This window comes from Emydura macquarii, unplaced genomic scaffold (genome assembly GCF_026122565.2).
Source record: "Emydura macquarii macquarii isolate MOO-44397 ecotype Brisbane River unplaced genomic scaffold, CSIRO-AGI_Emac_v2 contig_2768, whole genome shotgun sequence".
In the NCBI taxonomy this organism is placed as follows: domain Eukaryota; kingdom Metazoa; phylum Chordata; order Testudines; family Chelidae; genus Emydura; species Emydura macquarii.
The window spans coordinates 20,735,145-20,745,040 of NW_027132905.1; the positions used below are offsets into that span (position 1 = coordinate 20,735,145).

General features: G+C 40.8%; 1 long non-coding RNA gene across 1 annotated transcript in view; it reads left to right on the forward strand.

The window, feature by feature from the left end:
* The window catches only part of LOC137165607 (uncharacterized), a 118,189-nt gene extending 110,449 nt beyond the window's left edge, over positions 1–7,740 (forward strand). Inside the window, exon 3 of the long non-coding RNA XR_010923431.1 lies at positions 7,600–7,740. This is a non-coding gene — a long non-coding RNA (uncharacterized lncRNA). The remainder of the gene's footprint in view (positions 1–7,599) is intronic.
* The last annotated feature ends 2,156 nt before the right edge of the window (positions 7,741–9,896 follow it).

The following is a 9,896-nucleotide window of genomic DNA, read 5'->3' on the forward strand; positions in this document are numbered from 1 at the left end:
AGGTATCGATAATGCGGGGAGGCACCGTGGTGGGATCCCCACCGAGAATTGCGTGCACCTCATCATAAAACCTTTGGCTTATTTGAGCTGAATAACCTCTCGTATCAGAAAGCCAGGGAAGCTAACAGCCGCTCTGACTCCTCGCACAAAACATGCAGGTTCTATGATGAGGTGCATGCAATTCGTGGTGGGGATCCCGCCACGGTGCCTCCCCGCATTATCGATACCTGTCTTTCTGATACGAGTGGCACAGCTCCTTAATCTTGACACGGCACTGCTGAGTGTCCCTCTGGTTGTCCCTTCTCCAGAATGCCCTGGGATATCTTTCCATAAATGTCCAGATTCCTTTTGCTGGCTCTGAGCTGAGCCAGAACAGGCTCCTCGCCCCACAGCCCGATGAGGTCTGCGACCTCTGGTCGACTCCATGCTGGAGCGCGTTTGGGCTTTGCAGTAGCCATGCGGAGAGCAGGGACAATGCTCTCTCCACGCTGGCAGCACAGGAAATGAAAATTCAAATCTTCCCGGGGCTTGAGGGGAGGGGACTTTTCCTGCTAGTGTGACCACTGAGCAGCACAGCGCAACTGTCCAGAGCGGTCAAAACAGGGCATTGTGGGATACATTCCAGAGGTCAATTACTTCGAATTAAGTTCCATTGTGTCTACACTAACACTAAATTGACTTAACAAATTTGATTTAGGCGCTACGCCACTTGCAGAGGTGGTCTTAAGTCGATTTTATAGGCACCTTAATTTGAAAAGTGGTGCCAGTGTAGACATGGGTGTAATTAAGTTGACTTAAGTGACTTTAAGTTGACCTAAGTCTCCAGTGTAGCCCAGGCCTCAGAAAAATCACAGGAGTCTTATCTGGGAAAATGATTAATTGTAAGTTCCCTGGCTATCATTCATAGGAAGAAGAGGAAATAGATGAAGGAATGGAAGCTAAGCCATAAGAATGATCCAGAACAGTTGCCCTAATGAAAGTTAGGGCTCTGAGTTCTTGCCTTCCATCAAGATTTTGAGGTTCTACAAAAGATTTATGAAGCAGAGGATAGAAAATAAATACAGTGTTGAACTAGGATGTTTGGGGCCAGATTCTCTTCTCTGTTATGCTAGTGTAAAACGAGAGTAATTCTGCTGACGTCCACTTACACCAGCGTAACAGAGATCAGATTCTGGACCTTGATTTGGAAACAACATGTCAGTATTTTGGCAAGATTTAAAAGCCTGACATTTACAGTAGCTTGGGGCTATGAAAATATTGATTCAGCAACAGCATTCTTTTTCATAAAGCAGTGATAGTTGGCTGGTTTCTGAACTGTAGTCTGTTGCTCCAGGCTCCACAGCATATTGCTAACAAGGAAGGTGCAAAGCCATTGAAAGCCAGACATGCGTTAGTGGGGTACGTTGCTGAAGGAGTCAAATACATTGCTTAACACTTGCTAAGAGTTGTTGCTGTTTTCTGATTCTATCTTCCGCTGCCAGATAACTTGGCAAGAAACTAATGTTAATGACATAGAGTTGGTACTGTAAGTTGTACTAATACTGGGGGGGGGGGGGGGGGGGGGAAGGAAAGGAAGGGGGAGGGAACCCAGATTTGCTCACTGTGAGGGCCTATTAAATAAACATCCATTAACTGTAAAACTCCCATGCACCCAATGGGAAAATATAATGAAATTCAGAGCATTTAAACAAATTAAAATCATAAAATATTGCTGGCCGGAATAGCCGAGCAACTCACTGTGCTGTAATTTACATGGAAACTGAGCCATACAAAACAAAGCAGGAAGACTTACTGTTGTTTACAGTGTGTCTGCAATGTTGTTATCTTCTCATTAGGAAGAGAACAGTGAAAAAACCTGGAAAAATGTGCCTAGTTAACAGTTTTTTGAGAAAGAGCTTGTTCAACAACTCCTGCCAGGCTCCAGCAAACGCTGAAATATATCATCACGATAGTGCCCTTAAGGAACACTCTGAGCTGGAGTGATTGTGGGTGCATGTATCTCAGGGACAGCTGCAGCCACAGTCCAGTTAGGGCTCAGCCACTGAAATAGGGTGAGTTTATTTCTATATCGCTGTGCAAGGAAGCACACTGAAGAAATGGGGGTGAGGTGGAGAAACAGCAACAAAGTGCCCTCCAGGCCAAGTATGGGAGAGATTTGACAGGGAATTCAAAGGTCTGGTCTCCATGGCTAGCCAAACTACCAGAGGGAGAAACTAATCAAGAATGTGGACAGGCCCCTGCTATCTGGCATGTAGGCATAAACAAATTATGGTTTTACTGGATTTGCTACTTGGGTAGTTGGGTGCTTCCTGCTAGCTGGGGCTTTGATTCTATCCCAGTCTCCTCACCACTCCTGGTTCCCTCCTCCCTGCCCTCCTTTCCCCTGCAGTCAGGAACAGAGCCAGTGTTTCGCCACCACAGAGGCTGGCAGCAGGCAGGGATGTCTCTTCAGTCCTCACAGGTGGTGAATCCACAGATTTCCCTGGAATAGCTGGAAGGTTTTTTTCACTTGTTCTCTATTGAGGCCATGGGAAGGGGCAAAGAGATTTCCTGTGTTCCACTTTAGCCCTACCCTCCACTTTGTCTTGAATGAGATAGAGACTGTTCCCTGGTGGCACAGGCTGTTTGTCATGAAGGGGAAGGGTCAAGGGCATGGCAGTGCATACCAAAGGGCCTGCTCCACAGCCATTGACTCCAATGAACTTTGAATCAGACCCTAGTGCAGTTACCATAGAGTCTAGTCAGCATATCAATTGCCTAAATCACTCCTTACACAGACATCAGCGCTTCAGACTGTTCATCCAAACATGAACTTTGCTAATATCCATGGTATTTGGGGGCAGAGATGGGAAGTTGGATTCAGCTCGCATCCTTATGGCAATAGCTAATATTCATGGTGTCTGAACAACATGATTGCTCCCATAACAGTAATTTAAAGTTGGAGGAGCCATCAGGGAGACTGCCTTGTAAGTAGCGTGCTAATCAAAACCCAAAGCCAGTGGTCATATATCTTCCTCTTTAAAGTTACCCTTATTTTAAGGTGATGCTGTTTCCGCTCCCCTGCTTTACACATAAAATTGATACTGTTCTTTTACCAAACTACCTAAAACTAAAACCAAAGGAACCTCTTCTTAACTTAAAAAAAAGTGTTGCTTTTAAAGTTTCCAAGAAATAGAATCTATAAGCAGAATTTAAGAAAAGCCACCTATTAGCGAATATCTCCAATGGCCAGAGATGGGACACTAGATGAGGAGGGCTGAGTTTCCGAGGTGTTTGACTGATGTATCTTGACCACATCCTCAGGGTTTAACTGATTGTCATGTTTGCGGTTGAGAAGGAATTTTCTCCCAGGTCAGATTAGCAGAGACCCTGGGGAGTTTTTGCCTTCCTCTACAGCATGGGGCACCGGACATTTGCTGGTTTGAACTAGAGTAAAAGGGTGGAGGTCCTGTAACCTGAAGTCTGTAAATCAAGATTTGGGGACTTTAGTAACTCGGTTAGAGGTTATTGGCCCATTACAGGAGTGGGTGGTGAAGTTCTGTGGCCTGCCATGTGGAGGAAATAAGACCAGATGATCTTGATGGTCCCTTCTGGCCTTAGTGTATAAATCTATGAGAGTCAGAGTCCATCTAGAGAAGGAAAATTTGCCACATTGCACTGGGTAAGGTAGAATGAAATTCCACTTTGTTTTAGGGAAGGACCAACTTTGGAATATTCAGCATAAAGAACCAGGTTTCCTGTGGTATGTTTATGTAACCTTCTGGGGAATATGTGTTCAAGGTTTCTCTCTGTGCTGATCTGCAGCGGATATGAGTCTGTTATGAGTTCAGCTAGGGAACATTGGGAATCTAGCTCAGATTGAAACAGCTCATGCTTTCTAATGTGGGAGGGGTCCCTTTTTCAGTCTCTGGTGTGCAACTTGAGATAGTGGCTATCAAATTTGCGAGGCCAGACTCAGACATTTTGGCTGTAAAATTTAGACAGGTGACTTTGCAGGAGTGGGCATTGGTTGCTGTAAACTCTTCTCCTGTATTTGCTCCTTGCTTAGCATAATGGGGCTCTGGTCTTGCCTGGCGCTTCTGGGTAACATTAATAGTAAATAATAAAAGGTTGGGAGCTGGGAGTATTTATGTCAATGAAATACTGGCCTTACTTCATGGAGGAGTCTGCTGGATAGGCCAGCACTCAGGAGATGCACAGTTCTAGCCCCCAGCCTTTTATTATTACTTATGCCCAGTCTCCTTCCACTTATGCCCTTTTCTCCTGCTTCTTTGCAAGTGTCCCCAGACTCATGATGCAGCACATACCCATTCCGATTCCATACAACTTAATACATTTCCAACAAGTCAGAGTTTGAGCTGCTTAAAAAAGATGATGATCTTTTGGGTAGAGTTACTCTGCATTTGCACCAGTGTAACAGAGATGAGAATCTAGCCCATATTTCTTTATCCATGTTGCAGCTGAAATTGGAAACCCAGCATGTTTAATTTTGCAGTGTTCTAGTTACTGTAGTTGCAGTGGAAACTTTGTATCAAAAAGGGAGGCTCTTTTAGCAACACAACTGCATTTCTTCCAAAAGTGGGAAGAGAAACATATTATGGAAGTGAAATTTCTCAAAGTGCCTCTTAAATCTTTGCTGCAATTACTGTAATACAGAATAATAGATTGTTTTGAAAAGCTTTTGAAGGTTACAAGTAGCATCCATAAATTGTGGGTTGTGGGCAATCTATAATAATGGCTTTCCAGGCCTTTTATTTAAATGAGAGAGAAAGATATTATAAAGGGAGTTACGAAGTAACATGAAAGTTTACTTACTTCTGGGGAGGTAGGAAGAATTTACAGGAAGGTCTAGAGGCCCTTAGTTTACTTTTTTAAAATCAAGGCTTTCCATGTTTCACAAGGTTTTGTATGTCTGGAGTGAGCTTTATTTGATTCAATGGGACATTTTGTTGTGAGGAATTACAATGCTAGGACATCAAGAAATATGAATAAAACTACTGAAGAAGTTGAAGATAGATTAGAAGCAGCCAGAGGAACCTGATCACATTGCTTTGTGAGGAGATGGACATAACTATTATATAGCCTCAGCTCCCTCCTCCATATCCTCCTCCATCAAATGTAGGAACGGATGAAGACCACCCTTGATCCCCTTGAAGCTCATACACACTGGGATAAGTTGTGGATGGGCAGTAGAACCAAGTTCTGAGGTGAATTTTTTTTTCCATACTGGACATAAAATAAATGAATGTACATAGAAAATGTTTAGAGTTGAAGAAAAAAAAGTTATGGTGCTCCTTCCACTATACCACCTAACCCATGGTCCAGTAATGCCATCTAGCAGAAGCTGCTCCAAAATACTAAAACTGTGTAGAGGAACCTCAGTAGTTTGGCGATATCCAATTATGTCTCAATCAGGAAAGTTGGGCTGGTAATTTTAATATGGATACTACCAATATACGGTGTCATAACGCTATCCTGGCTTCTGAGCAGTCAAAGAAGAGTTTGAACTCTGGAGTGTATTAATTCTTCATTGAAAGATAAATCATTCTTTTCTAGTTCATTTTGCTTACCTTGAGCTAGATCCTTAGATGGTATAAGTTGAAGGCGCTCTGTTGAACTCAGTGGAATTACTCTGATTTACATCCACTGAGGATCTGGTCCTATATGTACACAATTCCTGTTTACTATGTACAAAGATGGATGTGACATTGGAAATAACAGATATATTTCTATATAAGAATTTCCATTCTCAAAGCATCAGCTAGACACAGGTCTGTGCTCAAGCTACCAACCACTCTTCCTCTCCTAACGCTGATGTTCACAAACTTCCTAACTGCTGTGTGAAATCTCCCAATACCCTAAGGCTTACTTCTACTACTTGGTCTTCATAGGCACTTAATGCTGTGCATGGTTTGATGTGGGTGTTGCCTTTGTCTGCCACACAAAGAAACTTCAAATCAGGATCTTGGATGGGCTAGAGTAAATACTTGCTCTGTATTTCCTATCTGACAGAGCAATTATGAATGGCAACATTTGCTCAATGTTTCGCAAAAGCAGCGTGATCTTCATTTTATTATATTGTGAAGGTTTTGTTTCAAAATGAGCATTGTAGTGCCATTGCCTTTCAGAAATTTCTCTCCAGGTTAGAATTCTAAAAGCATCAGTGTCCAAATGAGCTGATATATCATTTTGCCACAAAACCCTATGGTAAACAAAGAATCAATTGTGTCAGTGCTGTATAAAGCATTGTACAGTAGTAGATCACAGAGAATAAACAAAAGCCCAGACTCAAACTTTACAACCTTATCTTTTTTTTTTCTCCTCCCCACTCTCTTGTCTTTGGGGGTGGAGGAAGGTGTGCACAATGTGCCCAAATCTGTCAGTACAGTGTGCTTCTTATTCATTAATGCTTCAGACACTGTTCTCCTTGAGGCTCTATAAGTCCAGAGAGAGAGAGGAGTCAAAATGAAACAGATGTTCTTAGCTTGAAAACAGCAATTTAAACTAGTTCACAAGGGGGAGAAGTTTGGAAAATTTCAGATGCATAAGTTATCACGAGAGAAATCTAGGTTACCTTATAAACAGAGTTTTTTTTTGTTTCGATAAATTTCCACCATGCCTTGAGACCCCCTGATTTCTCTTGGGGAGGAACTGTTTCCCTTTGCAATTATGATGCACAGCTATATATTTCTCTAGCCTTGTTAGTATATGTGAATTTGGAGCTAGAGTTGAGCTAAGCTGAACATGTAAGAAGCACATGAGTCTTTTTTACTAGCAGGTGGCAGAACATTTTACATTTGGCTTGTTCTTGTCACTTAATAATCCGATTTTTCCATTCTGAACACAAAACAGATTTCTATGTTTGTAAGTAGCCTGGATGGATTGAGAAAAAACAAGCTATTGAAAATAAAGTTTTAAAAAAGTGTTTAGACTTTAAAGAAAAGTTTCAGAGGAGTGTAGCTTTTTGAAGTGCTCCCTGATATATCCTCTGTCTGTCTGTCTGCAAAATAAGAGAGACAATGTAATTTCTGAATTTTCTGGAGCCGTTGGAAACAAACAAAACACTCGGTACTTTTTATTTGAGTCGGGTTTTCAGTCAGCTGACTGGAGTCAGTGGTGAACACATTTAAAAAATGCCATGCATGATATGCACGGGCAGCTGCGGTCTCCTACTATATATTGATCTCATCCCTGATTAAAAAACAAAGCTATTATCGAAGGGTCTGATCCAAATCTCATTGCAGTGAATGGGAATCTTTCTTTTGACATCAGTGGGCTTTGGATCATGCCCTTTGAGCAAAAGAACTATGAAAATTAATTAATTGCTAATAAAGACACACATTATTATAACATCTTTAATCTGAGTGTCCACAACTGCTGTGCAAGCACTGGTTAATTCAGCCTCTTAACCCTTCTTGTCAGAGACACTTTGTCTGCATTTTACAGATGGAAAACTGAGACCCAGAGAGGAAGGATTTCTTGAAGTCACCTAGTTGAGTCAGTGATTTAGCTGAGATTAGGACCTCCAGTCCTATGTTACATTACAAATCCACCACATAATTCAGCACAATAATCTATGTATTTTATTTATCCTAACAGGTAAAATAGGAACCATGGGACTGGAATAGTAGGGGGATTGCCGGATAGAAGTGAGGCACCTGCATAATCTGGCAGAAGTCAGCAGTGATAGTGGTTACACCGTCACCCACAAAGCTTTGTGAATTCAGAACTAAAACAAGCCACTTATGCACTTAATTTATTGTTGATGGATATGTTCTTGTATTCATGACTTTAGAAACTCATACTTTTTATTTATGAGATCAAACAGCTCTGTTAATAATTTATCCTGGCAAAATTGTGGCAGGGAGAGACTATCAAAAGTGCACATGGAATTTAGGCGCATACATCTCATTGACTTTTGATAGGACTTGTGCTCCCTTACCCCAATGCACTTTTGAAAATCTCCTTCATAATGTACACTTTATGTGCAACATCCTGGTTCCTCAGCAACCCTGCAGACGAGGAGAGTACAACAGTAATTTAAAGCTCATTTTAACTTCCCTGCCCCCTATGCTATGCTGGGATGGGAGGAGTTCTGGTGCAGGTGGTGATCCGGTTTGTGTTGGCAATATAAACATTAGCACTTGTATAGCACCTGTTATCTCAAAGCACTTCACAAACAGTAAGAAGCCACTATTATGAATAATAATATTTAGTACTTATATAGAGCTAGAGGGTAAGATTTTTCAAAGGCGCTTAAGTAAATTAGGAGCCTAAATCCCATTGACTTTAAATGAAAGTCCATTGGACTTGGGCTCCTAAGGCCCACATCCTCAGAGGTGTTTAGCATCTAACTGCCATTGATTTTAATGAGAGTTAGGTGCCTAAATACTTCTGGGGAGCTGGACCCAAGTGCCTATGTCATGGGACTTAAACTACTAAGTGACGTAGGTATTTTGAAAAATTTACTTCTACACTATATCAACTTCAGGGTACTTTAAAACATTAAATAATTAGTACATTCTCTGAATAGCCCTGCAAAGTTAAGGATTACCATAACCATCTTCAGATTGGTAAATTGAGGCAGAGCAAGGTTTATTGACTTAACAAATGTCATATAGGAATTCATTAGCAAAATCAGTTGTAAAACCCAGGAGTTCTGCAAGCTAATGAGTATACTGCATTTTAGTCAGGATTTGAAGTTTATCTTTAAAAATTTGGTGTAGAAAATTCTTTAAAATATAGGTATCAGGAAAAAAATCCCCGTTTTCTGAAAATGCACCTATCTACATTTCTTGGTATGGTGTTAGGATTTGTCTTGTCAAGTTGGTTTAGTCATATCACATTATATTAAAGGATGTGACATAACTTAGTTATTAATGATCAACCCCTGGTGGCACGTTACAATATTATCATGTGTCATTCATAATGTATAGAATGAAAGGAAGGGGAGGGTGCATTATCTGAGGAGGGAAACATGCTCTTGAGAAACATTGTGTGAAAGAAGAGGCTGCTCTGTACAAGAAAGAATCACCAAAGATAGCTTGTTTTCCATCATCAGAATAAGTTATATAGTGGAATTTACACAAAAGCCTTAAAAATAAACAACGTAGGGCTCCTAGAATAAGGGGCGAAACTCTACGGAAATAAATGCTCCTTGATCTTGAGTTCAAATTTCCTTGATCTTTGGATGCCAGGACAATATGTTTGCATATTAGCACATCTTCAGCTTCTCCCATCTGAAAATTATTTGGGATGATCTAGTATTAAATACATACAAGACTCATACATATGTAAACATTGAATTGGATTTAGTGAGGACTTCTGTATAGCAGAAATATCCCACACATATAATTAGCCTCATTAAAAGAAAACACTGGCTGAATATCAGGAAAATTTTTCAGACATGGAGAATATATTACCCTGTAGAATAGTTTTCTTTAGTGTCTTGTGACATATTATATTTAAAATTACATATTTAGCACCTGGTCCAGAGCCCACTGAGGTCAATGAAAAGATCCTTCCTATTGACTGCAGTGGGCTATGTGGATCAGATACTATGTAGAAATATCTAATTATGAAGAGCAAGAGAAAAATTCTGCTGAGCATAAGTGCAACTGCATAAGCAGACTGGAAATGAGGCATTGCAGCTCTGGCTGCTTCATCAGAAACTTCACCTATTTAAACTCCCCAACAGAATAAGAGGTTACAAGACTTGCATCATCAGAACAAGTTTTCACTGACTGATCATGCACTGAATATGATACTGTGGATAGCTGCTTGTGTGACTAGTAGCCTCCTACATTTACTAGACTACACAAAACAATAGATAATTAGAACTCACCAGGAATTTTCGATCAATTATTTTTGACAGGAAATACAGTTTTCACAAAATT